This window comes from Heloderma suspectum, chromosome 4 (genome assembly GCF_057233095.1).
Source record: "Heloderma suspectum isolate Gila_16-S chromosome 4, 16-S_ref, whole genome shotgun sequence".
Taxonomy (NCBI): domain Eukaryota; kingdom Metazoa; phylum Chordata; class Lepidosauria; order Squamata; family Helodermatidae; genus Heloderma; species Heloderma suspectum.
The window spans coordinates 17,852,928-17,880,343 of record NC_139461.1 but is presented as its reverse complement, the minus strand read 5'-3'; the positions used below and the strand labels follow the sequence as shown (position 1 = coordinate 17,880,343).

The 27,416-nt window shown below is 42.8% G+C and overlaps 1 long non-coding RNA gene across 2 annotated transcripts; it reads right to left on the bottom strand.

Annotated features, from left to right (window-relative positions):
• Positions 1–1,442: 1,442 nt before the first annotated feature.
• On the bottom strand, positions 1,443–21,601 carry LOC146346587 (uncharacterized). Of its 2 annotated transcripts, none has more exons than XR_014789975.1 (5): positions 21,451–21,593; positions 11,382–11,499; positions 10,789–10,931; positions 8,828–8,881; positions 1,443–3,155 (listed from the first exon to the last, which is right to left on the bottom strand). It is a non-coding gene; the product is annotated as an uncharacterized LOC146346587 (long non-coding RNA). The 2 variants fall into 2 exon arrangements; XR_014789974.1 differs by lacking the exon at positions 1,443–3,155 and adding an exon at positions 4,559–7,500 and having other exon boundaries at positions 21,451–21,601.
• Positions 21,602–27,416: the final 5,815 nt, after the last annotated feature.

Sequence of the window (27,416 nt, the reverse complement as noted above, 5' to 3'; positions counted from 1 at the left end):
CTTAATTAAAAAACCTTTTGGTAAATTAAAACAATGCCCTGATTTATTGGGCAGCAGACTGGTATTCCAGTTTGAACTAGATCAACTGGGGTTCTACAGGCATGTCAAGACTATCTGTAGATGTGGGGCAGAAAGTTTTCCTTTTTTAAAAGTGTGTCATTCCAGAAAAGTAATTAGCAATACAATTAACAGATAGAATACCAGTCAAATTAGGTAGTTTTAAATTAACCTTTTTTTAGTTGACTACCCACAGAAATCACCTATTGGGGCTGTTCTCATGTAATGGAAACATATTGTGGGTTAATTAACCTACACTTTGCTGCAGCACATAGCGGGCATATTCAGCCACCTTTTTAAAGATATTCTACCTATGATTGGGGGTTGCTACATGACGTCAAAACCCAGACACTATGGGTTTTTGTTGTTGTTGTTGTTCAGTCGTTGTCGTGTCCAACTCTTTGTGACCCCATGGACCATAGCACACCAGGCCTTCCTGTCCTGCGCTCTCTCCCGGAGCGTGCTCAAGTCCATATTCATTGCATCGGTGATGCTATCTAGCCATCTCATCCTCTGCCGTCCCCTTCTCCTTTTGCCTTCAGTCTTTCCCAGCATCAGGGTCTTTTCCAGAGAGTTTTCACTTCGCATTAGGTGGCCAAAATATTTGAGCTTCAGCTTCAGTATCTGTCCTTCCAATGAGCAGTCAGGGTTGATTTCCTTTAGGATGGACTGATTTGACCTCCTTGCAGTCCAGGGGACTCTAAGAGTCTTCTCCAGCACCACAGTTCGAAAGCATCAATTCTTTGGCGCTCAGCCTTCCTTTTAGTCCAGCTCTCACAGCCATACGTTACTACTGGGAAAACCATAGCTTTGATTATGCGGACCTTTGTCGGCAAGGTGATGTCTCTGCTTCTTACTATGCTGTCTAGGTTTGCCATAGCTTTCCTCCCAAGGAACAAGTGTCTTTTAATTTCATGGCTGAAGTAACCGTCTGCGGTGATCTTGGAGCCCAAGAAAATAACATCTGTCACTGCTTCCATTTCTTACCCTTCCATATGCCAGGAAGTGATGGGGCCAGATGCCATGATCTTAGTTTTTTTAATGTTGAGTTTCAAACCAGCTTTTGCACTCTCCACTTTCACCCTCAACAAGAGGCTCTTGAGATCCTCTTCGCTTTCTGCCATTAGGGTGGTATCATCTGCACAACTCACACATAACCTACAATTAATTAACCCACAATTTCTTGCTGTTAAGTGTGAACCAGTTCATAATTTAACACACAAGGCCTGTTTGGGGTTTTTGTGTTTTCTTACAAAACCAGAAGTACATATAATCCAAATGCAAAATCAAGATATGAATTCATCTGATTCAAGACAAATAACCAAAACTAAAATTCTCACTCCACCTGACAGACTGGCAAATGAAAGCCTGAGCAAAACTGGGATTGCATGAAACTACATCAATTGTACTTTATTGCATTTCCCCCTAATCAAATATTTCAGTTCAACTACTTTGGACCATTTGAAAAACTTAAAAGTTGTGCAATATTTTATAGAGCACATAAAACAAACATTACATGCACGTATAGTTTTTTTTTACTAATTCAAATATACATGCTAAATCAGATCCCAAACTATTTAGGTGGGTTGGGAGAAAATCAATTCTAAGTTTTCTGGAAAGCTTACATCAAGACTTACATACAAGCACTTCAGTAAAGTAACAGTATCAGAACCGTTTATCCTACAACTGCAAGCATGAAAGCATGTTTATTGCCATCTTTTCAATGGTAAAAAGAAGTTGCCACAGTACTGTGGAATCAATAAGCACAATCAACTGAGGCAAGGAGAAAGGTTAAACAATCCAACCTATGTGCTCTCAGATGTATAAACTCAATATTCCAAATAAAATACGTCTAAAAAGTCCAAAATCTAAAAAAAGGAAGTTAAGGATATTAGGAATGTATAAATGACTCTCATTACAAAAAAGCAACACATTTCAAAGCCTTCAATAGCACAGGAAAAAAATAATTGAGTTGTGGGTGACACTTGGAGGTCAGGGTAGGCAGAGATCCATAGGATCTTGACTCCCAGGCACAGAAAATAACATGCTCAAAGGAGTCAGCAAGAGTCAAGAGGAACTAATTTGCAAACGTTGTCAGGCAAGGGCAATCAAGCTTGCCAAAGTTCAGGTGAAATCCAGCAGCTGTATCTTCTGTAGGACACTGCATGTCCTATTGGTACAAACTGTAAGTTATTTGGAGTAAGACTAGTTCAGCTTGGAATGGCAGTTTTATTTTATGATCCCATAACGTATCTTTTTTTAAAAAAAAAACCCTGCCAAATGAGGAGCTTCCCTTCACAACACAACGAAAGGACTGGAATGCAGATTGGAAGTGTTTTTTCAGTTATTTCTCTTCCCAGGTTCACAGATGAACCACCCAAGGGGTAATTCAGAGTGCTCACATAAACACCAACGCGTAGGGAAGAGAAAAGGTGCTCAGGAAGCCTGGTCAAAAGATCCCTTGACCATTAGAAGCAACACACAGCCTCCTCCAACTTCTAACATGTGTTTTTCAAAAGTTTTCCCCCAGCAATCATGAGTGATTTAATTAACAATGATAAACAATTAGGTCACAGTTTTGGGAAAGCCCCCGTATCTTACATAAGCCAGAACTGTGGCAGTATCTCAGCAGTGCAAATGCAGATTTCAAGGAGGAAGCCAGAGAAAAGCACTCACAGACATATCGAACCAATAGCTGTAATTTGTATGACATCTAAGGCCATCCACTCAGAATGCCATGTAACAGTGTGACATGCCAAGTGTGGTTGCAACAGAAGGTTATCCTGTCTTCAGACTTGGGGGAGGATGAGGAGGATGGACTAGGTGATGTACAAGGGCCTATTCGAAGCCTATGCCTTGAGAGCCTCTCTGAACTTCTCTCTCGGATTCCAGTACTTGGATAAGTATGGGAACATGTAAAATGATGTATTTTATGCAAAACAGGTTCAATCCCCAGCATTTCCAGGTAGAGCTAGGAAAGAGATGCTCACCATTTACTTTAAGAATATATCACTTCAGTTCTGAGACACAAAATTAGGCGAGTCATTTCTTCAACAGTGACCAAATTCAGATATTACTCGCTCTGCAGGAGGAGATTTCTACAAAAAGAAAGCTGAAGGTTAAACACTTCCTAGGTGAGTGAACACATCTGCATACGCAGCAGGCTCACGAAGAAAAACAGGCAGGTGTATAGGTAGTGGGGGGGGGGTGTTTAAAAACTAGAATGACGAGACTAGACTCCAAAACATTATGAAATGAGAACAGTCATTGCCATTCCTTCATATTTATTATGGACACTGGTATATTTAAGAGGAGACATACTAGTTTAAAAGCATTTTCTGCAAGTAGATCTTGTTACAGCCATATGAGGGTTAGAACGAGGAAACTGCAAGCAGCCTGTATGGATAACAAACTGACCACCATTGTTTTTCAGGAGAGGTAAAACCCCAGTAATTATTTGCAAAAAAAGAAACTTTAAGGGCTATTCCAGAACTGGAAATATGGAAAGTAATGGGATATTTCATGCAGAGGTAAGCACATGGTATTTGACTAATTAGGCTGCTGAAAGTGACTATTACACACACACACGCACACACACACTTTTTTGCGAGCACAAAAGCTGTCTTGTCTTGGAGCTGCAAGTCCCAGGCAATTAAACATGTTACACAAAAGGTAATCAGGAATCCAGAGAATAAGGTAATAAATAAGGTAACTGGTACCAAAAGAGAAGACACAAGCAAGTTCACAATGAATTCTGGGTAACTGGTTTAAAAAAGGATGGTCAAATTGAGCTAGATGGTATCCAAAAAGAAAGTGTCAAGTTAAAGCCCCATCACTGGGGCCAAAAAGCTATAAGTAATTTATTTATTACATTTCTATACTACCCAATAGCCAAACACGTGAACAGCAGTGAGACTGTATTATTCCAGGTCAAAAGTGTACTTAAAAGTTTTCGCTTATCTATTAATGAACAAAAAAATATTGTGTAAGGTATACACATCAAAAAGTTGAAAAATGAAAGCAACATCAACTTTTGTTCCCCATGCCTACAACAGTCTAAGGCTGCAAACCTGTGTACGTTCTCCAGAGAAAGCAACACTGAACTCAGTGGGCTCCCTTCATAGTAAGCAGGCATATAGCTGAACTTTCCCTCTTCCTGTGCTGTCAGTGGTAAAGCAGATGTAATTAAATCTTTATAGGGATAAATTTTTGATACATACTGTTTAGTCAAGATCCAGAGTTTTAGATGACACAAACTGAAAACTGAGGTACTACACCCACTCAACAAGTGGTTTTATTGCACTTTTTGAAACTGAATTCACCAAGGTGACTACACGGTGGTCACAAGGCCACCAGGGGAGAAAAAAAATCTGAGGTTGATGGCCCTTTCACAGGGCTACAGCTAGACATGTTACTGTCAAAAGCAGCTGCAGCAGACAGTTTTGGAGGTGGGGCAAAGGCAGTTATTTATGACAGTGAGAAAAATATATTTCAAAGAATAGGGAGATAATTGTTTAATTCCTTAGCAGTGATTGAAATAGCTTTCCAGAAATTAATATTCAAGAATTTTTAAAAGAAAAACGTGAGACAACTTCGAGAAAGATAATTCTAAGTATTACATTCCAGGTGCAAATGGCAAAAGAAGAAGTTAAAACAGCAAACATAATGCTTACAGTGATCTTTTTAAACAGAGAACTTTCATTCCCACATGAACTTCAGCAGTAAAATACTACACTTTTGTCTGGGACACACAGACACTTCAGTATGGATCAGACTACTGGTACTCCTCTTTGTTTTTCCACTAGTCTGAGAAGAATAGTGATGTCTATACCAGATTTTCTCTTTGAAGGCAAAAGCATATGGAAGATGCTTTATTTGATTGAAAAGGACACTTGACCCAGCTATTTCTGGCCAGGAGAACAGAACTAGTTACACACTGTTCTAGAATTACTCACACTCTTCTTTTCAAAGAAGAGGAAAAGCTGTAAGCTACTGCTGGATCTCCGAACAGTGACCTACCCCCAAGCTATTGCCCATCAATATACAAGCCCTATGACAGCAGGAACACATCAAGCAGTAAACCACATGGAACCTGAAATGCACTGTGGAACACCTAGCTTAGAAAGTGCCTCTAATGGCCAAACCACACATGACATTATTTTTTAGATAGCAGCCACCCGGGGGGGGGGGGGGGGGGACAGGAGGTGAGTTTAATCCTTCCCCCCACAACCTGCCAGTCACAACAAAAATCACTCCTCTGAAACAGCTATTTGCATTGCACAAAGCCACAAGCTAGAGGCTTGGACACATTTCAGCATTTCTGAGTTCCAGAAAACTGCCTCAGAGATTGCAAGTCATTAACTGAAGTATATAACTTTCTATCAAGAGCTACCATGCTAAGGGTTTAGAAGGCACTTCTGTTCAAAGAGTTCTACCCAATGCTAACGCTTGGGCCCTCTCCTTTAGGTATTTCTTGGCCAGCTTCAGGAAACACAGTACTTTCTTTTACTTAAGCATGTTTCATATTTCAAGTATGGGAACAATCTTTACCAGAAGTACAAAAGAGAGTTAAACTGGAGTTCTGAAAGCTGGATTTGCTCTCAAATGACTAAGGCAAGTTCTTTTAAGGCCTCTCTTGCTAAGGACTTAGCTTTCAAAGGAAGCAAGCTTAACATAAAAGGTACTCAATGAATACTCATAACGTGAAAGATGATTTGCAGATAAGAGTGCTCTGTTTGATGTTTATACAACGACGCAAAATTGTAATAATGGTTTTCCACTGGTTTCCAGTGCCAGCACTGCACTGTGTCCCTTCCATGGATTAGCTAAATCCAACAATACAGCAATGAAGCCACTCTGGAAGCTAAAAAGAAATACACCTTTAAGGTTTGCGAACTAAAAAAGAGGGAGTTGGGATTGGTTGAAAAAGCACTGAAGAAAAAGCTTAAAGAAGGCGACCAGGAAGGCAAGACAAAAATTGCACTGGAAAAGTAAAGAGAAATCAGCTGAGCAACTTAGCCCATTGATAACCAGTTGACAGCAATCACAGAAATATGAATCCTGGTTCTGGTAACTCTAAACTGAATCAAAGACCACAACTGCTGTCCAGCTGTAAGTATGGGCCAGATGTTATGAGTTGGAATACACATACACAATGTTATGACAGACATTTTGTTTCTAGCGAAGTTTGAATAAAATAGAAATTTAGGGAAATGGTTCTTAGAGAAAATAGCATACGTTTTATAAGTACAGCTCATAGTAGTACGATTTCATATGTTCAATTTGCATAACATTCCATTCATAAATAAATCATTTCTTTTGCAATGGTGGCACAGAAAGCTAACTTCTCTTCGCAACTTTAACAAATTAGCTCCTGTGTTCATTGAAGTAATGTATTGGGAGCACTCTTGTATTTGTAGCCATATGGGATCTAGCAAAAACAACGGATGATACTGACAAGTTTTTATATCACCAAGAGGTTTCAGTCATTGCAGTTTTGCTTTACATTCAGATTTTCTTGGGAAGAGGAGGGAATGTGTCGTATGAACAAGCAACCATTGCCTCACATTAGAATCTCTACGAGAAAATGTGTAAAGACTGTGCAAAGACAGCACAATCTTCTGCCCATGCATTTATCAGAAGTGGCCAGCAAGCATCCTACCAGCCAAATCTGCCCCCAAAGTAATTTTACACAGCCACTCAGAGCCCTAACAAAATTTAATCAAGTTGCAGGAAAAGCCATAGTTGCTCAGTTTCATACACAAGAAAAAGTGATATATATGTGCATGTGCTACTCCTTACCTGTGAAGGGGATAAGTTTGGAGAGCCCTGAAACACCAGAGAACTGAGTAGGCTGAGAATGGACGGACTGGCCATCCCTGATCAAGATTCCAAACCAAAGCCCTAATATTCACAGCAGACTATAACCATTTTTATTTTATTTTTTTTTTACAAAAATAAGATGTAAGATTGCTGTCAATAAAGAAGCCTGCAAGGTAAGGTCAGAAACAATCTGTTAGAATTTGCAAGGCACCTGACATTCAAGTTGTTGTGCAGAACTTTGGAAAGCTAAATCTCTGCACTATCTAAATTCCACTAGTCCAGTCTTTAAGGCACTAAAGAACAGCCTCTTTTGGAGTACTGCCCCTCACTTGCTCACTTTTCCCTGCATGGGCTCAATGGAAGGAAGGAAGAACAACACACTGAGCTAGATGACAGTAATCGTTCTGATGAAGCCAAAACACATTTGTATTCAAGCTGTCCTAGAAGACGACGACTCAACTGTGTTCCTGTTACTGGATATTGATCTGAGTTGCAGCTGAGCTCTCTCTCTTAAACTGTGCATTCTGGCAAGCAAGGAAGCAATCCTTCAGCAGCAATATAACACCGGCTGGAGTGCAGAGTTCCGGTAATTCAGCATCAAAGACTGCTTCTATGCAAGTTCTGAAGAGATCAATACATATTCAGCTATGAGAGACCATTAACATGATAAAGATGTTGGGAGCGTCATTATGCGCAAGCATGCCAATTAAAATTTCACTTGCTTCAATTAAGACAGCAACTTCCAAGGAGGGATACAAGTCATGATCATCTGTTTCTGGCTTTCCACAGCAGGCAGACATCCTACTTATGCAAAATTTCAATCAAGGCTCTATTCTGCCAGCTACCAGACAAAAATCCAAGAGCCTAAGAAGTGTGCAACTCCAAATGTGTGTGTGTGTGTGGGGGGGAGAACAAACAGGGTATTTCTGGCATCTTCTTAAGGACAACACATTTGAACAACTGTGCAACTAAAATTGTAGCTTACAAATTGTAACTGGAAGTAATCATTGTAGGTTATTTAAATGTACAGTAATTTATTTATCCTCAGTCAATTATATTTTACCAAAGAGGTCAAAATGCCAGTAACTATGTAAAACTTGGCATGAAAAGCATTTGCTACAATGCTATTTCTCCTAACTTTTTTTTTAACGTTTCTCTGCATTATGAAAAATGACAACGAACACTCAAATTTGGTTTCCTTGTTTTAGCAAGTCATTATGCCAATTCCCACTCAACTGTTTCTCAGTATATTCACTTTGATACTTTGTTTATAAAATCACCCTGTGAGGTAGGCAAAGCTGAGAGACAGCAAAAAATCAGCACTGCTGAGTGAGGATTTGAAAACAAGTCTCCAAGTCAGACCCTCTATCCACTATGATGTCTCTTACAGAAATGTTAAGCTGTAATCTTAGAATGATTGTTTTTACTCAAGGTAGAGGAGGAGCCACCAATCAATTGTAGAACTGTCGAACAGTTCCTAGCACCTTCAAATTAAAACAAGTTCAGGAAGCAGGACTGGGAAAGACCTCTGACAGACCTAGGACAGCTACTGCCATTGGCATAGATGGATCAGTCATGTGACAGCATAAGGCAACTTCATATGTTCATATATTCAAGTACTGTTCTTAACCTTGCTCCAGCCTTTGAATTACTGCTGGAGAACAGAGATTTTGTTGTTGTTGCTGTTGTTTTCCTGGCCAATGCTACACATCAGTCAGTTTCAATGGACAGGTTCCAACTCTGTCCAATGAATTTCAAATATTCCCTTTTTACCTCCCTCCTTCTGAACCCCTAGTCCTTTGAGATAAAATCACACACAAAAGGGTGTATCCAACATTAATCTAAGTCCCATTCATTTCAACAGGTCTGGTCTAAGGAGAACTAACAATGATACAACCCAAAGTTCCAAGTGACCCATCATAAATATATAGCCACTCTCTTAACCTACCAACATTCTGTGAGGAGGAACGCTCATGGTATCCATGATCAAGTAGCCAGCATCCTATAGAACAGATAAGAAAAGGAATACATTAAATGTTACCTGTTTTTATGGTGCTCTCACATTAATCTAGTTGTGCATAAAGTAATATACAATGTCTCCAGAACAGATTAGATGCCAGACAAAGATGCCATGTATCAGGCCACATACCAAAGCTGCTTAAACCATCCTCCAGCTGCTGAGAACATCCCTTGGACCAGGCCAAACCCCAAACAGTTTCATGTGTCTGAGGGTTAATTTAAAAACAAAGAAAAGCTAAAGAAATTCTAGATAGAGAGGACAATGGAGACATTATGAGGCAGTCCTTCAAACTCATTTGCCTAAATTTAAGTCGGATTTGGATTCACTCTTAACAAACAAACAAAAACCATTTTATTGGTGCATTCTTCAGATCCTCTAGACTGGTTCACACTGTTGTTCTGAAGTGTAGATTCTGTGGTGAGAGTACAGGCATACATGCAGGTAAACATGCACAAACACACATATGTAGAATGTCATGCAGTTGGCACATATGCCATTGAGACTCTACTCCCTCATCCACTCACCCAGTCCATCCCAATTTCTACAGCAGGAAGAATGTGCGTCCAGTATGCACATGCTTATTTATTTTATTTACGTGGATTATACCATGACCTTCTATTGTGATCACAATACTCAGAGCAGCTAACAACGAAATTAAAAACCACAATGTCGATTTACACAACATACCAATACAATAAAAAAAGAAGAGACAGGTGCACCAGATATAAATAGCACAAGAACAAGAAATAAGCCCATTGAAACTCGTCAACCTGGCAGGCCAAATGCCTGCTGAAATAGTAGTGTCTTCATGAGGGGTGGAAGATCATGGGCTAAACAGACCTCCTGAAGCAGGGAGCCACATAATCTAAGTGTAGCTACTGAGAAGACCCTCTCCTGATCAGCTGTGTCTCCACCACTGATGGCAAATGTAAAAGAGGCTCACCAACAAACTTTACAGAGTGAGCAGGATTATGGGAAGAAACAGCCAAAATAGCAAGTAATGCTCTACACACAATGAAAGTGTGGGAAACCTACACAAATCCTCCTACAACCAACCACATGCACATCCCATTTTGTGAACTGTCCCCCCCACTCCACTCCTTTAAAAACAGAAAGTATTGTAAACCGAAATTAAGCTGTGTCAAAGTTTTAAAAAAAGAATTCATATTTGTACAAAAACTGGTGCCACAAAGTAGAACATAAATCCTGTAAGTATACCAACAGAATCACATCCCATTTCCACTTCTTACTTATAATTTAATTTCCCTATAGCTATCAAAGGTTTACGATATCCTCCTCGCAATGATAAGCTTTTAAAAAAAACATTAAGGTATGACATACCTAGTTTAAAAAAGGAAATACAATTCATGGTCAAAAGTTCCATGGGTGTTTTAATGCATTTGGGGAAGGAAGGAAGAAAGATATAAAATTCTACTTATAAGTAAATCCCAGGGTGCTTAACCTTCAGTTCTGGCTCTATTAATACCTTATGTTAGTCATTTCAACTTTACAGACCTTTATTATTTATTCATAACAATTATACCCCACCAATCCTCAACAAACCTGAGGCACCAGCAACCTAAGTTAAAACAATAACTTAATTTTAAAAACTGGATGACAACAACAAAAAACATAACACACAAAAACTGAGGAAGAAAAAACACACAACAACCCCCAAAATATTTTACCCACAGCAATTAAAACCACATCAAAAAGGCTTTAAAGCCTTCTTAAAAAAGGTTTTGAGGACTGTATGGAAGGCGATCAGAGAGGGTGTAAGAGTGAAACAAATCTCCCTTGGGAGCTCCAGAACCTGGGCAAACCACCGAAAATGCTAGTGGGAAAGGGGCCATTTTGAAGAGGAATAGCTTTTCAATTATCTTCCTTACATGCAACAAACAGGTATGACTCAAGTCACAGGAGGATTCTTCTAGCAGTACAGTAAGGCTCAGATGCTTTATAAGGCAATACAGGACCAGTGCGTCATCTTTGCTGGTCCCAGGCACTCCATCCTCCACATCTGGATTTGGGCCTGAAAGACCAAAGAAAAGTGTGGGTGCATGAAGGGTGAATTGTAACACGTAGTGGGTAGTGGAGCAATCTAGGTATGAGACTCCTGAAAGTTTAACCTCAGGCTTCTAATATGCAAGGTGCAGCAGGGCAACTGAAGTGCACTATACTATGAGGGTAAAAATTTACTCAGGTGCCATTTCACTCCCATATAGCATAGGCCCTGGGGCAGTTTTAGCAGTACAACCCCCTTGGTGGCACTGCTGCTACAACATTACATTAATTATTATTCCTTTAACACAACAGCAAGCATCACTGAGGTTACATAAAGCATGGCCAATATTCTTTAGCTGAGTCAAGTCAATGTTGTGAAGTCATGATGTCATGTTCTCTATGATCCCAATAACCTGCATTTACTTGGAAGTTTGAATTAAATCTTGCATGCTAGTAAGCACAGGCACTTGGTACTTACCTGTTCCTGATTCCCTCAGAGATCAAGAAGATGTTGCCCATCCTGACCCAGATGCTATCCCGTAATTCCTAGACAGCATTAAGAGCTCTGACTTGGGCCACTACCCCTCTTCATGAACCTAAGGGGCCAAAAATGGGAGAATCTTAGAACACAGAGGGATATACCATAGGAGTGAAGTATGGTAATAGCATAGGAGTGAAGCATGGCAATAGTTTTAGATTGTTCCCTATATCCCTTAAGGGAAACAAGAAATGGAAATAGCAAAGCTCTCCAGAACACAAGGAATGCCTTTTGAGGGGGGGTGCTCTACTACCATGGGAGCAACCACTTCCACCCTAGAGCTCCCTACCCGGCCAATCCATTGGTAAGTCCTGCCTCACTATGCCCCCCACTTTGCCTCAGCCCCACTCTACCATGAAACAGACATGGTCACTACCAGGACCTCCCACATGGCTGAGAAGTCTCTTCACTTTCCAGAAAAGGCTGATAGTGTTCTGCCAGAGTTGGCAAATGAAACCCGCAGTTGTTTGAGTTAGAGTATCTGAGGCTGTCACCAAAGCTGCTGCCCCCTGTGCCACCACGTTTGCCATAATTCTGGCTAAACACAGTTATATGAATCAGGATAGCAAAATGCAGAGTGCACAGGTACATGCCATAAGACAATTTTGCGGTGATGTCACATGTATCCGAGATGGAAAATACGTAAGAAGCAACAAAAATGGCCAGTTTTGGCAGAAGGATAGGCAACAAAAACCTGAAAGAGGGCAAGAGCTCTTGCAATTATGAACTGCACTGAGATGGAATCTACTCAGTCCTACATTTTCCTATATTATGCTTCATTATTATTAAATTTTAGTCACCTTTCTCAGAAAGGTCATGTTGTCTTATAACAGAGATTAGAACATAAGAACATAAGGAGAGCCCTGCTGGATCAGACCAAGGATCTATCTAGTCCAGCATTCTGTTCACACAGTGGCCAACCAGCTGCGCACAGGAAACCCACAAGCAGGACATGATTGCAACCAGGACAGGAGTGCAACAGCACCCACCCCACCCATGTTCCCCAGCAACTAGTGTATACAGATAGGCATACTGCCTCAAATATGTCACAGCAGGAGTCAGATGGTTCCATAATCTCCTTAAGGCCAGCATATAATAAGCCCTGAATATTATGTTATGGCCGCTGCTGCTTACTTCAATCCAGTGTTTTTCAGACAGTGTACCTAGGAATCATAGCATTCCCCAAACACTCATTAGGAGTTCATCAGTGAGAAGATCAGGAACAGAGAAGATCTCCTGAAAGACAGCTTGCCCACTATCAGTCTTTCCAGCAATGTGCAGCCACAGAGAAACATTCGGTGTGCTCTATGTGAACTGAGAGTATAACTGTGAGGTCCAGGAACCAAAGCCTACGTACCTAAGAACATGCCTCCACAACTCTGCAGCATTCAGAAATTTCGTGGCAGGTGTGTATGATTTCCTCAAAACAGAAGCTGATGTGGAAAGAGTTCCGTGAAGAAAGAAAGTTGAAAACCACTGCTCTGATTCTTTACTACAGACTTGTTGTTGTTTTTGTACAATATTTATATACCGCTCCTCATCAGAAGATTTTGGAGAGGTGAACATGATAAAAGAATAAAACAATGGTTAAAAGAGTTAACATTTTAAAAAAAAGACAAACCCCAACAAAGTGGAGTTTAACAAACTCCAGTTTGTTCTGCCAGTTTGTTTACTACAATGGAAAATCAATTATGCTACTTGACAGAAAGTTTTGCAACTCGCTGCTCATTCCATTTTCCACCTTACTTTGGTCTCACCGCTCTTTCCATTCTCCAGTTTAGTTTAGACCCACTTGCTCTTTCATCTCAGACATTTGAAAAAAAACAACAACTTCCCAGCTGCCATACTTCTAGAGGATTCAAAATTGCCTCAGAGGAAGTTTCAGATATGCAGTGACAATGCTATCTAGGGCACTGCTTGTTAATATTTTGTTTTCCTTTAATCTTTCTAACATTCACTTCCATGTGGATAAATATCGGGCCTAGTTGATCAACTCTAAGTTTTCAACTCAAAGCTTCCATGCTCAAATTCAGGGGTGCTCCTCATATGAACACTCATTTTATCAACATAGAATGTGTCCTATATTCTACATCAGACCCTTAGGTAAGGTAATTATTCTTGTTTATTCCCAAATTCCAGCTGTTAGGCATTTTAAATATATTTGCCATTACTTGGGGCTAAGACTAACCAGATTCCTCTGCAATGTGTGCACACAGGTCACAAAGGGTTAGACCCTATGCAATGAAATACAAAGAAGTTGTAAAAATCAAAAGAGCACTGATGTGGCACCACCTCACCCTTTTTCTTCAAATCCCTCCTCAAAAGCCTACCTCTTCCATGAAGTCCTTTGATAGCCCTGTCTTTTCCCCCTCACATTCATTCATTAGCGCTACACTCTGGTGAAATTAGTGATTATAAGTTCCTTAGGACAGGGTCCACTTTTTTTTTTGCTTATGTTGTATAGCACCATACCTCAAGTAAGTAGTATCTTAGTAATACTGCACAGAAATTTAAATATTGTCCTGGAAGCATTTCAGTTATGCTTGTGAACAACATTGTGAACTTGTGCTTTCCCCAAAGAGAAACTGCATGCAGGCGGATGTGAACTATACCATGCACTAGTACAGGATCACAAATCTTGCAGGAGATTAAATTCTTTAAAAAAAAAAAAGTGTTTAGCCCTCATGGATGAGAACAAAGCTTGAGAACATAGGAGTAATGCCTGCTTAGAAAATCGAGGAATGTCTGACAGCTTTTTGAGGCTCTGATGCATAAATACTTTTTCATCCTATCTGGGCTCCTCCTTCATACCCCAAGCCAATCCCCCTATCATCCTCATCCCAATTTTTACATTCTGTAATGACCTGAACACCAAGATAAAAATCTATTATCAACATCTCCTGGTCTCACAAACCCAATGTTATGAAGCAGATAAAACCATTCATCTGAGATCTAGGAGGTCTAACTTCAACATCCACTTCAGGTGCTATCAACTACCAAGATGATTTTGGGCAAGTCATACTTGGCCTTAATTTCCCAAGTGCAAAATGGGACAACATATCTCAAACGGTTATGATGCTGAGTGAGGATTTTTAAAGCACTTTGCATATTTCCATCTGTCTTGGATGTCGAACTTGGGTTCTCTCAGACAAGATGCTGACTGCCCTATTATATACACTAGTTTAGTTTTCACATGGGTCTCATTTATTCTCAGACCAATACTAAGGCACTCAAAGCAAACTTTTAAATTTAGCATTCAGTTGATCTCCACTACCAAGTGAGGATAAAGTTATATGTAGATTCACTACCTGCCTGCACTATGATGATGAGATACACCATTCCCACATTCTCCTTTCTGGCTTAGAGCACTACTTGTGGTAACACTAACTACAACGAGGAAGTATCCTACATGCAGTCTCCATTGTGCTGCACTACAGAGGCTGCACATGTGGCTCTCACTCTCCCATCTATCAAGAGCTACTGACCAGAGGGTTGGACTCTATGGTCTTGTAGGCCCCTTCCAACCCTACTATTCTATGATTCTATGAACTAGATGGGAAAATGACCATATTACACATACCAGTTTTGTATTAAAGAAGACAGTACTATGGAATCTGAGCTTGCAACTCTAGCCAGTGCCTCTGGTCTGGAAAAGCACTGGGGACAACCCCACTAAAGCAGGTAGAAAAACTGATGGCAAATGGTAACAACGTAAAGAGGAATAACAATACCAAGAGATGCAGGCAGTGCATGAGCAACCTATAAGAACATGTTTTTATGGATTCTTTATTGTATCCACTTTGTGTTGTTTTTATCTTGTACCCTGCCTTGTGAGGGTTCCACCCTTAAAGGCGGCCTAGAAATAATTTTAGATAGATACTTCCCATAATACATCTCCTTCTACATCTACGTAGTTATATCGTTCTGACCATACAATTCCTCCTGCCATTTGAAAGACATAGATTTGAATTTAATGTGTACATAAATCTTTCAATAAGTGAAACTTGCCAACTTCTACATGAGAGTTGGCCGAATGTAATAACTCCCACTAAGAGCAAAGATTACAAAGTTGTGAGCCAAGCTGTTCGGGAACTCACACAGACTTGAAAAATATTCAAGGAGTGAAGTCACCCCATTTGTTGAACCCTCTTATCTCCTAAATGCCTCACCCAATTTACTTCCAAGTATTCTGGAAAAATTCTACCACTAGGAGAAATATTATACATGGTTTCAGGCATCAGGTATTGGGGTGGGGGGCAAGAAGAGAGAAATCAGACAGAAAGGACAGGATTGCTCTCTGATCAACAAAAATCACTAAGCTTTGGCAACATTTTTATGAACTGAGATGCAGAGAAATGGGAATTTACAGAAAGGCTTCAAGAATGTCCACACCACATTTTAAGTAAAGCAGAGTTAATTCTTCTCCTTGAAGAGGATCATGATCAATTAAAGATGGCAAAACGATAACAGATGACAAAGAAAAGGCAGAGGTGCTCAATTCCTACTTCGGCTCAGTCTTCTCCCAAAAGAGGGTCTATGACCCCCCTGGCAAAGGCGAAGTACAGGCTGAAGGGGCAGGATTGCAGCTTGAGATCGATAGACATATGGTCAAGGAACACCCAATTACTTTGAATGAGTTCAAATCTCCAGGGCCAGATGAACTGCATCCTAGAGTAATAAAGGAACTGGCAGAAGAACTCTCAGAACTGCTGTCTATTCTCTTTGAGAAATCATGGAGGACGGGGGAAGTGCCAGATGACTGGAGGAGGGCTAATGTTGTCCCTATCTTCAAAAAGGGTACAAAGGAGGAACCTGGGAACGACAGACCAGTCAGTCTGACATCAATCCCTGAGAAAATTCTGGAGCAGATGATAAAGCAATCCATGTGGAAGCACCTTGGAAACAATGCCGTGATTACTCAAAGCCAACATGGATTTGTCAGGTGTCTGAATCCACAGGATCATAGGAAGCTGCCTTCCTGTGAGTCTGACAATTGGTCCAACTAGGCTAGCATTGTCAATACTGACTGGAAGCAGTTCTCCAGGGTTTCAGGCAGGATTCTTTCCTAGCTCTACTGGAGAAGAGAAGGATTGAAACTGGGACCATCTATATAAAAGCATGTGCTCTGCCACTGAACTACAGCCCCTCTCTCATCCTCATGCCTTCCCCTTGGAGACTCCTGGAGTCCTTCTATTCCAGATCTTCTCCCAAACAGAATTCCACCCTCTCCTACCCTTCTCCTAGTTCTACTTTAAAAAAAACTCAGGTCTGCTTCAGAAGAAGGCAATAAGTGGGAAAAACTTAAAACACCTACAAGAAAATTATTTGTGTCATAGTGCAACATACATCTCACTTACTTAACCTCCAAATTCATTCCTACAGAATTCTGGCTTAAAAGAAGCACATTTTAGGATACATTCACAAGAATATTTACTATGAGAATTGCCAGTACCTGGAATTTGCTCATGGAAGTCTTGCAATAAAGGATTCCCTGGAGTAGCTGAAAGCACAGAAGAGCTTCCTGCAGTGCTTTGAAGTATTCTGAGGAATATTTCACTGTGAAACATGTGCAAACACACCTTGCAGTGAAGTGGCCAGACATAGGGGGCAAGAGGAGAAAGCATTCCATCATCTACACGCTCCTCTTTGCATTTCACGAGAGCATATACTCTGTCTTCTTGCAACAACTAGGAAAAGCAGCAGTGGAAAAGTGTGATGGGAAGGATTCAATCCTCTTTTTCCACCACCCACAACTGTGCAGCAGTAGTTTATTCTTAAAGCATGAACAGATTTTCTTTACTGTAGCACAGCTACTGTTTTACTATGATAAAGTCAGTCTCCTCCAATCTGGCGCCCTCCAGATCTTATAAACTACAACTCCCCTCAGCCACAGTCACCATGGCCAACAGTCAGTGCTGGGAACTGTCGCCCAAAAGATCTGGTGAGCACTATGTTGGGGAAGGCTGATAAGTAGATTTAGAACAAGTAACACAAGTTGAAACTGACCCTTGCACACCTCATACATGCCACAAGAAACATAAACTTGTGGGTTAAGCACTACCCTAAAGATCCCACTTTCCTATGCTAAATAATCCAAACTGAACCTCTGCTTCCATCTCCCATAGAGCCCTAACTCTTAACCGCTACAGCCTGCTCCCACTGCAATTTAGCCTGGCTGAGGAACTAAAGAAATATGCATCTCCTGGAGAAGCACTGGGACAAGCGGATGCCTGCCTCACGACTGCTTTGACAACTGTAGATGGGATAGGAGGGAAATTCTGCTTGTGAGAACTCCCACAATTCCATAACCACTTCCTCATATTCTTGATGCATAAATATTCCAGTTGGCACTACCACTGGATACCTCATAGCCTGAGCCTGGTAAGCTACCTAAGAATGTACCTCCACAGTGCTGTCATTTCTTCGGATTGAAAGGGAACTTGCAACAACATATACTCCAAGAGGAACAGACCTCATGAGATGTTGTATCAGCCACAGTAAGTGCAAGGGAAAAAGTACAAGAAAACAAAAAGCTAGTATGAATAAAAAGTCAATGATTCCAGGAAAGATGCCTACCCCACTTGCGATAGAGCAGCCTTGTATTTAGAAGCCCACCCAGTAGGCACAGGTGACCAGGAATTCCATGCAGCCTAGCATGCTTTACATACTAGCCACAGAGGAAAGAAAATCTCTTCCTCCATGACCAGCATGGAAACCCAACAGGCTGGCAAAGGGATAAAAGAGCCAGCCCACTTGCTAGAAGTCTCTCTTTTTTGTGTTTCCATGCTGGTCTTAGAAAAGACCATGACCAGAATGGAAATGTAGACTACTACCCTCTTCACAGGCTAGTACAAAAATATGCAGGCAAGTAATTTTGTGGGCTTATTTAGAGAGCTGCTATACAGTTGCTGTACATATTCAGTTCATTAGTTTACTAAAGTAACCTCTACAAACACACTGAGATCAATAAGATCTGAAATGATTTGCTGAGTAAGTGCTACTTGCACACACTTCAAGATGAAGGTAGCTATGAAACTGCTGCCGTGTTTTCCTCGAGCACTTAAAAAATCCTAACGTTTAATTTTTAACCCAATTTGTTAAAAATCAATAGCATCCCCACTTTTTGCTTTTCACTGCCCCCTTTGAGATTACGTCTCTATCATATAAAGTATTACCAGAGAAAGCACCCTTAATATCAATGTATTCTAATAATCCAAATCCTTAAAGGGAAAAAGCAGTACCATCTCTCATAAATTTCAGTGTGCTCATACCTTCCTACAAACAGCTAAGGCAGCCCCCACCCAAAGGGAACTGCTTGCTAAGGGGCCCATCCAAACCAGATTATAGCAGAAGTGGTAGAAATCAGGAATAAGAAATCAGACGAGAAAACTACTGAGGTACTTTATATAACAACTGAACTGGTTCATAATGTGTCAGTTTTAATTCAAATCAAGAAATTGTACAAGACTCCTGAGAAAACCAGCTGAAGGAAGATTTATTTATCCTGAAGTGAAAATACTCAGTAGTTTACTTTTCATTAAACTGAGGAAGTTTGCTGTCACCAGCATTCTTTACTGCTGCCCTGCAAAGTAAGACTGGGTGGGAGAGCATGGAGTCAGCATGCTGACAACTCTAGCAGGCATAAATTAAGACTTGGGTTGTGATAAGTTATCAGCTGATTGCAAAGAAGGCATTCTATGCTAGTCAACTACAGAAGTTTACATCTGTTGTTGTAGAGGTTTCAAATTTATTTGAAACAAGCATATACTGTGGTACCCAGGTGCTTTCTTCATTAAGTCTGATAAGAAACAAACAAGAAATATAAATAGGGTGGTTTCTTGCTATGAAGCAGTTAACTACATATATCCTGAAGCGGCGACATCCATGTTTTAGATACACGAGTGTCAATCACCACAGACTGCATAGAATACATCATAATTAAGTCATTTCAATAGAACAAGTGTGTTTGTTTTTTCATTCTGAATCGCCATGCTGTATCAGCAGTCACTCAGATTCTCCATAAGAACTCTGCTGTCAGCAGAAAGTTTCAGAAAGCCGAACCCAAGTTTCCTGCCCATGTCCAAGCTCCTGTTGCTGTCATTACTTCCCTGAGAAACCTCATGCCTCCTTCTTGTTTTTTTGCACCAACTCCCTTTCCTTCGGTCCAACACTATTTGCAATACCCATGAGAAAACAAAGCCTGCTGTTTTAGTCTGGTCTCTCCCTATGAGACATCATAGGCTTAAAAAAACCCTACATCTTCTCACATAAAATCCTCCAGAGCAGGAAATGTAGCATTTGACCTTAGCATCTACTCTCAGGAAAGCAGATTTAAAAAAGGAAGGGAAGCAGGAAAGTGTTATATAAAACTATTTGATATGTACAGTTTCTCACCACTATTGTGCTGGGCAGTTTAAGGGTATTCCTGGTGTCCCCTATCCATAACACAGCATTGTTACTTCCTTAATTCTATATAGAAAGGGGAAGCAATACCAGTTGAAGGGTTGTATTCTTAAGCACCCATTTGTCATAAAAGTACAGAAGAGTGTTAAACAATCCATTGTTATAACCTGCTTAGTTAACCAATAAACTGAACATATCAAATAAATAAACCCATTTCTTCAGGCCATGCACCCTTCAGAATAGTCCTCCACAAAGAATGTTGGGAGGGGAGATGTCAATTTCTAACTTCTAGACATTGTGACTTGCTCAGGTTGAAGTGCCCAGAGGTTAACCAAGCAATCATGGAATCAGTGCTTCCCATAACAAATGCTCTAAAGGAGAAGAACCAACAGGGCAGAAACCAACAAACTCTTTCAAATCCAACCTGTGAATTCAGCCACCCTCCTTGCCCCATTTGTGACATTCTTCCTCCCTAAAAAAAAAATCTGAACCTGAACAGGGAGTAAGTCTTTCCTTCCCTACCCCATCAACCACCATCCTCCAAAAAAGGATCCTGGAAATCATTCGGAAGACTCTTTCCAAAAAGCATTCATCCTTTTTGCACCCCTTCTCCAAGCAGTGGGACACTCTACAACAGGACCTCACCTCTCCCTTGAGACACACAATATATAACCAGATGCATAAGAAAAAGGAACAGCAAAGGCAGCACTTCAACCCAGGGGAACCAGAAACACTTGAACAGAGGAAGTTTGCCCAATGACATCAAGGGGGGGGGGAGATGGGGGCAGGAACAGGAATGAAACTTACTCCGGGGAGAGGTCAGATCGGCTCCTTCACTGCTTAGCTTCCAGGTTCCACTCAGCATTTGTTGTTTTTAAAGGGGTGATAGTTTTATTCGTTTGGAGAGTTTTAGTGCTCTGCTATTAATCTTCGTTACTGCTCAAAATGCTTTAATCTTTGTTCTTCACACCACTTAGAAGGCCTGGAGGCCAAAAGGCAGTCTGCAAATATTTTAATTAACTTCTGTATGGGCACTTGGGGGGGGATATGGGGGGTGCAGAAGCACAAGAAAGGGGGTACTCCTCTGGTCTTGGGGGGCAGCGGATGAGGAAGCACTCCAGCACACAGCCAGAGTGACGGGAACAGGGTTACTTCTGCCTGGATACTTTGGGTAGGGTGGAGCGAATGTCAGTACATGAGGACACGGTGGAGGGCTCGATGCTTGACTTCCCTGGGGACAGAGGGCTCGGGAGGGATTCACGTGGACACTCACTCCTTAGTTGGTAGTAGGGTGAGGGGAGAGGATGCAGAAGCATTCCAAAATTGGGGCAGCCAGAGGCACAGGAGTGGGGGGGGCTTCCCCCCTCCAGACACCCCCTCAAGTTTAGGGCTCCCAAGGGAAAAGTGGCAGGGAAGGAGTCACGCAGGGGGGAGGGCCGCGCCCCCCACAGCCCCCCCACAACCCCCAGGACTCAGTGCAGAACAGGCGCCCCTTTCCCAGAGGAAGAGCGCTGAGGGCGGGGGCACCTACTCTGCCCCCCAGCGACCCCCAGGGGGGTAAGGGGGCGTGGCCAGGGGCCACCGTGCTTCCCTCCCTCGCCCGTACCTGCCGTGGTGGGAGGGGCGTCGCGCGCTCTCTTCCCCCGCCCGCCTCTCGGCCCCGCCGCCGCCGCCGCCGCCGCTTCTCCTCGCCTTTAGTTTGACCTTTTCCGTGTCTCCGCTCCCCCTCGTCCCCAACTCTCCGACGTCACCGCCCTAGCAACCAATCCGCGCTCCCTCCTCCTCTTCCTCCTCACCCCGCCTTTCCAGCTCTCGCGCTCACACGCCGGTTAGGGAAAGAGAGAGAGGGAGGGGAGCGAGGCGGGGCGGGGCGGAATTTGAGACCAACCACCTGGCGCGCGGCAGCCAATCAGGAGCCCCAGCGGCGGCACGCGCGCGGAGGACAGGGGGCGGGCGCGAGCGCGCGGGGCAGGCGGCGGCCGCTGCTCGCTCCGCCAGGTCCAGGGGCACGGGAGGCGTGGCCGAGAACGTGGTTCTCTGAGTGGACGGGCGGGGGCGGGAAAGGGGCGGAGCTAGAGGGATGCTGGAGGAGGAGGCCCCGCCCCTTCTCTCAGTTTCTCAGGGCGAGGCAGCGGCTGCAGGAACTTTTTTGTTTTCGTGCGTGCGTGTGTGCAAGTACGCGCTCTTACGGGAGTTGTGCTGGAACGACAGCTCTTGCACGCGCATGTAATTAAAAAGACAAAAAAAAAAATGACGAGGAGCAAGGTGTGGGTTTGGGGGGGGGGGTCTCCTGCGTTGCGCCGCGCGCCTGGCGCGCGTGAAGAGACCACCTGCGGCGCGCGGGCAGGGTTGTGCCGCCCGCGCACCGCCCTCTCAGCGGCGCTCCTTGCAACTCGCGGACAGAGTTCGGCTGCGGCGGCCGGACGGCAGCCTGCAAGCTTCTTCAGGAAGGGAGGGGCAGAGATGTAAAATGTATGGAAATGTTGAGGCCATGGGGGAAAAGAATTGGGGGGGGGGGGATGGACATTTTGGAAAAAGCAATACTTATTTTTTTTAGCGCTCTTTACAGGTCTCAAGTCACTTTGTTGCTTTAAGACAGCCTTCCCCAGCCGGGTGCCCTCCAGTTATTTTGGACTTCAGCTCCCATCAACCACAGGCACCATGGCCAATGGCCAGGGATGCTGGGCACTGTAGTCCAAAACGTCTGGAGGGCACCAGGTTGGGGAGGGCTGCTTTAGGGACGTAAAGCAGCCTTTCTGTTCCTACACTTATTTTATCTATGACTAAAGTTATGTATGACTTGGCTAATGACTAATGTCAAGTTATGTATGACTTGGTTTGCTCGTACAATTATTATATTTGAAAACCTTTAAAAGTAAACTCAGTAAATGTGTAATTCTTGTCAGCATAGATTAGAACTACCTTAAATGCCTTCTACAGCATCAGAAATACAGGACTCCATAGAACAAAACCCAAGCTGTCAAGAATGCAAGTTACTGTCAAGAATGCACAATGGTAACGCTACTCACATACTGGGAAACGGAGGATAAATCTCTATCGGTAAAATATACTTTAGATCAATAATTCTAATAAGGAATGAAATAACTATGCTGGAAACCTTATGGAGAAGATTTAAAAAAAAAAACATTTTTCCCCATGCCTTCATTATTTCCAGACATTTTACATGTCTAGTCTTTCTGTAAAGGTGTACTTATTACATAGTTTTTAGAAATCTTTTTGCAGGGAGGAAAGTCTGGGTTGTTGTTGTAAAGTCGTGTCCGACTCTTCGTGACCCCATGGACCACAGCACACCAGGCCTTCCTGTCCTGCGCTCTCTCCCGGAGCGTGCTCAAGTCCATATTCATTGCATCGGTGATGCTATCTAGCCATCTCATCCTCTGCCGTCCCTTCTCCTTTTGCCTTCAATCCTTCCCAGCATCAGGGTCTTTTCCAGTGACTTTTCGCGTTTGGTGGCCAAAATATTTGAGCTTCAGCTTCAGTATCTGTCCTTCCAATGAGCAGTCAGGGTTGATTTCCTTCACTCCTTGCAGTCCAGGGCACTCGTAAGAGTCTTCTCCAGCACCACAGTTCGAAAGCATCAATTCTTCCAGCTCTCACAGCCATACGTTACTACTGGGAAAACCATAGCTTTGATTATGCAGACCTTTGTCGGCAAGGTGATGTCTCTGCTTCTTACTATGCTGTCTAGGTTTACCATAGCTTTCTTCCCAAGGAGCAAGTGTCTTTTAATTTCATGGCTGCAGTCACCATCTGCGGTGATCTTGGAGCCCAAGAAAATAAAATCTGTCACTGCTTCCATTTCTTCCCCTTCTATATGCCAGGAAGTGATGGGGCCAGATGCCATTAGTTTTTTTTTAATGTTGAGTTTCAAACCAGCTTTTGCACTCTCCACTTTCACCCTCAACAAGAGGCTCTTGAGATCCTCTTCGCTTTCTGCCATTAGGGTGGTATTGTCTGCATATCCGAGGTTGTTGATAATTCTCCCGGCAATCTTAATTCCAACCTGTGATTCATCCAACCCGGCGTTTCTCATTATGTACTCTGCATATAAGTTAAATAATAAATAATTATTAGTAAGTCTGTTTCCCGCCTCCCAGCTGAGCAGAGCAGAGCAAGCTGCTCCAGCTGGTCCAGGGACTACAGAAGCAAGCAAGTTCCCAGAGAGTGAGCGACCAGAGCGAGCGAATAGGGGGAGCAAACAGGAGTTGGCCAGGGGAGTTTGGCAGGGGAGGTCAAGGGGGAGGCCCCTAACATTTTTTTCATTTTTTATTTTATTTTATTTTTTAACTAACTTTTTTCCATTTATTTGTCTTGTAACACACACTTTCACACCAGTGGGACTCGGCTTTTAACCTCTACTGAGTAGAGGAGCAGGCACAGGCTAGTCTAGAACAATCACAAAGCTAGACACAAAAAGGGAAAAGAGGCAATGGAAGGACAAGACTCTCCAGTGGTGGTGACCTGCAAGGTGTGTGCAATGTTTGTTTTCTTGCCTGAGAAGAACATGGCCTACACGTGCAACAAGTGCAAGTTGATCACGCTGCTGGAAGAAAAAGTAAGTGGACTGGAGCAGCAACTGTCGACCCTCTGGGGAATAAGAGAAGACGAAGAGTTCTGGGACAGAATGGGGGAACTACAGCAGCAAAGGGAAGACCAGAAGCTTGAAGAGCAACAGCAAGATGAGGCAGTGGGAAATGCTGAGGTGAAGAAAAATGGAGTAGAGGATACTCCTTGGAAAAGGGTGACAGTTAGGAGAAGAAGAACTAGATGCCACTCTGCACCAGTGGGAGCTGTGGAACCGATTCCAGGTACTTGCGGATAAGACTGGAGGACAGCCTGCAGAGGAAGAATCACAGGGGACCCTGCATGAGAGTGAGCAAGAGGCTAAAGGTCAGTCAAACAGAGGCGATGAAACCCAGGCCTACAACAAGAAGAAGAGAAGAGTGGTAGTAGTGGGAGACTCCTTGCTGCGTGGGATCGAGACCCAAGTATGTCGCGAAGACCCGTGGACTCGCCAGGTATGTTGTCTCCCAGGAGGACAGATTAGAGACGTGACTGAAAGGTTGCCTGCACTCATAAAGCCCACTGACAGGTATCCCTTTCTTCTCATCCATGTGGGAACAAATGATACGGCCAAGCAGAGCTACGAAGAGATCACGTCAGACTTTGAAGCTTTGGGAAGGAAACTCAAGAACTTTGGGGCCCAGATAGTTTTCTCATCCATCCTTCCAGTAGTTAAAAGAGGGATAGAAAGGGAACGAAAAATACTCCGGGTGAATGACTGGCTACGAAGGTGGTGCCGACGAGAGAGATTTGGATTCTGGGACCACGGGCTATACTTCCTGGAAGATGGGCTGTTGGCAAGGGACGGGTTGCACCTCACCAAGGACGGGAAGAATGTGTTTGGCCACAGCATGAAGAACTTCATCAGGAGGGCTTTAAACTGAATCCTACGGGGAAGGGAGATGTAATGTTGGGGGTAACAATGGACATAGGCGCATGCACTGCAATGGAGAGAACAGCTCTGATAGCGCCCAATAATAGTCTTCAGACACATGTAGGAAGAAAGCCAGACTATGAAGCACATGGTCTTCGATCTCTATATGCTAATGCCCAGAGTATGGGAAACAAACAGAACGAACGTGAACTCTTAATACAAGAGGGAAATTATGACCTGATAGGTATAACTGAGACTTAGTGGGATGACTCTCATGACTGGAATACAGCAATGGAAGGATATAACTTGTTCAAAAAGAACAGGAGGAACAGAAAGGGAGGTGGGGTTGCACTGTATGTGAAAAATACATATCTCTTCACAGAAATACAGGAGGAGGAGCTTGGTAGCCCCATCAAGAGCATCTGGATCAAAATTAATGAAGCAAAGAATAAAAGGAACCTGGTGGTCGGAGTCTACTACCGGCCACCCAACCAAGGAGAAGACGAGGATGAAACTTTTGAAAAGCAAATAGCCAATGTTTTAAGGAAGCATGATGTAGTAGTAATGGGGGACTTCAATTTCCCCGATATTTGTTGGGAGACAGATTCTGCAAAACATGGCCCCTCCAGGAAATTCCTGACTTGTGTAGTGGATAACTTCCTCCTACAGAAAGTGGAGGAAGGAACTAGAGAATCGGCTATCCTTGACTTGATCCTAACCAACAGAGATGACTTAGTGAATAAAGTAGCAGTTACAGGAACTCTGGGGGAAAGCGACCATGTTGTACTTGAGTTCTTGGTTCTAAGGGAAGCAAAAGCTGACTGTGGTCAAACACGTACCCTGATTTTAGGAAAGCTGATTTTAATAAACTCAGAACAATGATCAGTAAGGTCCCATGGCAAGCAACGCTAACGAGAAAAGGAGTCCAAGATGGGTGGGAGCTTTTAAAACAGGAAATTCTCAAGGTACAATCACAAACAATTCCAACAAGAAGAAAAGGTGGAAGACAGCAGAAGAAGCCAATGTGGCTTCACAAAAAGCTTAGGGATGACCTGAAAACAAAAAAGGACACACATAGGAAGTGGAAAGAAGGCCAAATAACAAAGGAAGAGTACAGGCAGATAGCACAGAATTGCAGGGATGGTGTCAGGAAGGCTAAATCTGAGAATGAGCTGAGGTTAGCGAGGGATGCTAAAAACAACAAGTCTTTCTTCAGCTACGTGCATAGTAAAAGGCAGAGGAAAGAAATGGTGGTTCAGCTATTAAATAAGGATGGCAAAACGATAACAGATGACAAAGAAAAGGCAGAGGTGCTCAATTCCTACTTTGGCTCAGTCTTCTCCCAAAAGATGGTCTATGACCCCCCTGGCAAAGGTGAAGTACAGGCTGAAGGGGCAGGATTGCAGCTTGAGATTGATAGGCATATGGTCAAGGAACACTGAATTACTTTGAATGAGTTCAAATCTCCAGGGCCAGATGAACTGCATCCTAGAGTAATAAAGGAGCTGGCAGAAGAACTCTCAGAACCGCTGTCTATTCTCTTTGAGAAATCATGGAGGACAGGTGAAGTGCCAGATGACTGGAGGAGGGCTAATGTTGTCCCTATCTTCAAAAAGGGTACAAAGGAGGAACCTGGGAACTACAGACCAGTCAGTCTGACATCAATCCCTGGGAAAATTCTGGAGCAGATGATCAAGCAATCCATCTGGAAGCACCTTGACAACAATGCAGTGATTACTCAAAGCCAACATGGATTTGTCAAAAACAAGTCCTGCCAGACAAATCTGATCTCATTTTTTGATCAAGTAACCTCTCTTGTAGACCGTGGGAATGCTGTAGACATCATATACCTCGACTTCAGCAAAGCTTTCAACAAAGTACCCCATGATATCCTGATGAGCAAACTAGCTCAAAGTGGGCTAGATGAAACAACGATCCGGTGGATCCACAGTTGGCTACAGAATCGGACTTGAGTGTTTATCAATGGGACCTTCTCAAACTGGGGAGAGGTAACGAGTGGGGTACCGCAGGGTTCAGCCCTGGGCCCAGTGCTCTTCAACATTTTTATTAATGACTTGGAGGAGGAGGTGCAGGGAATGCTAATCAAATTTGCA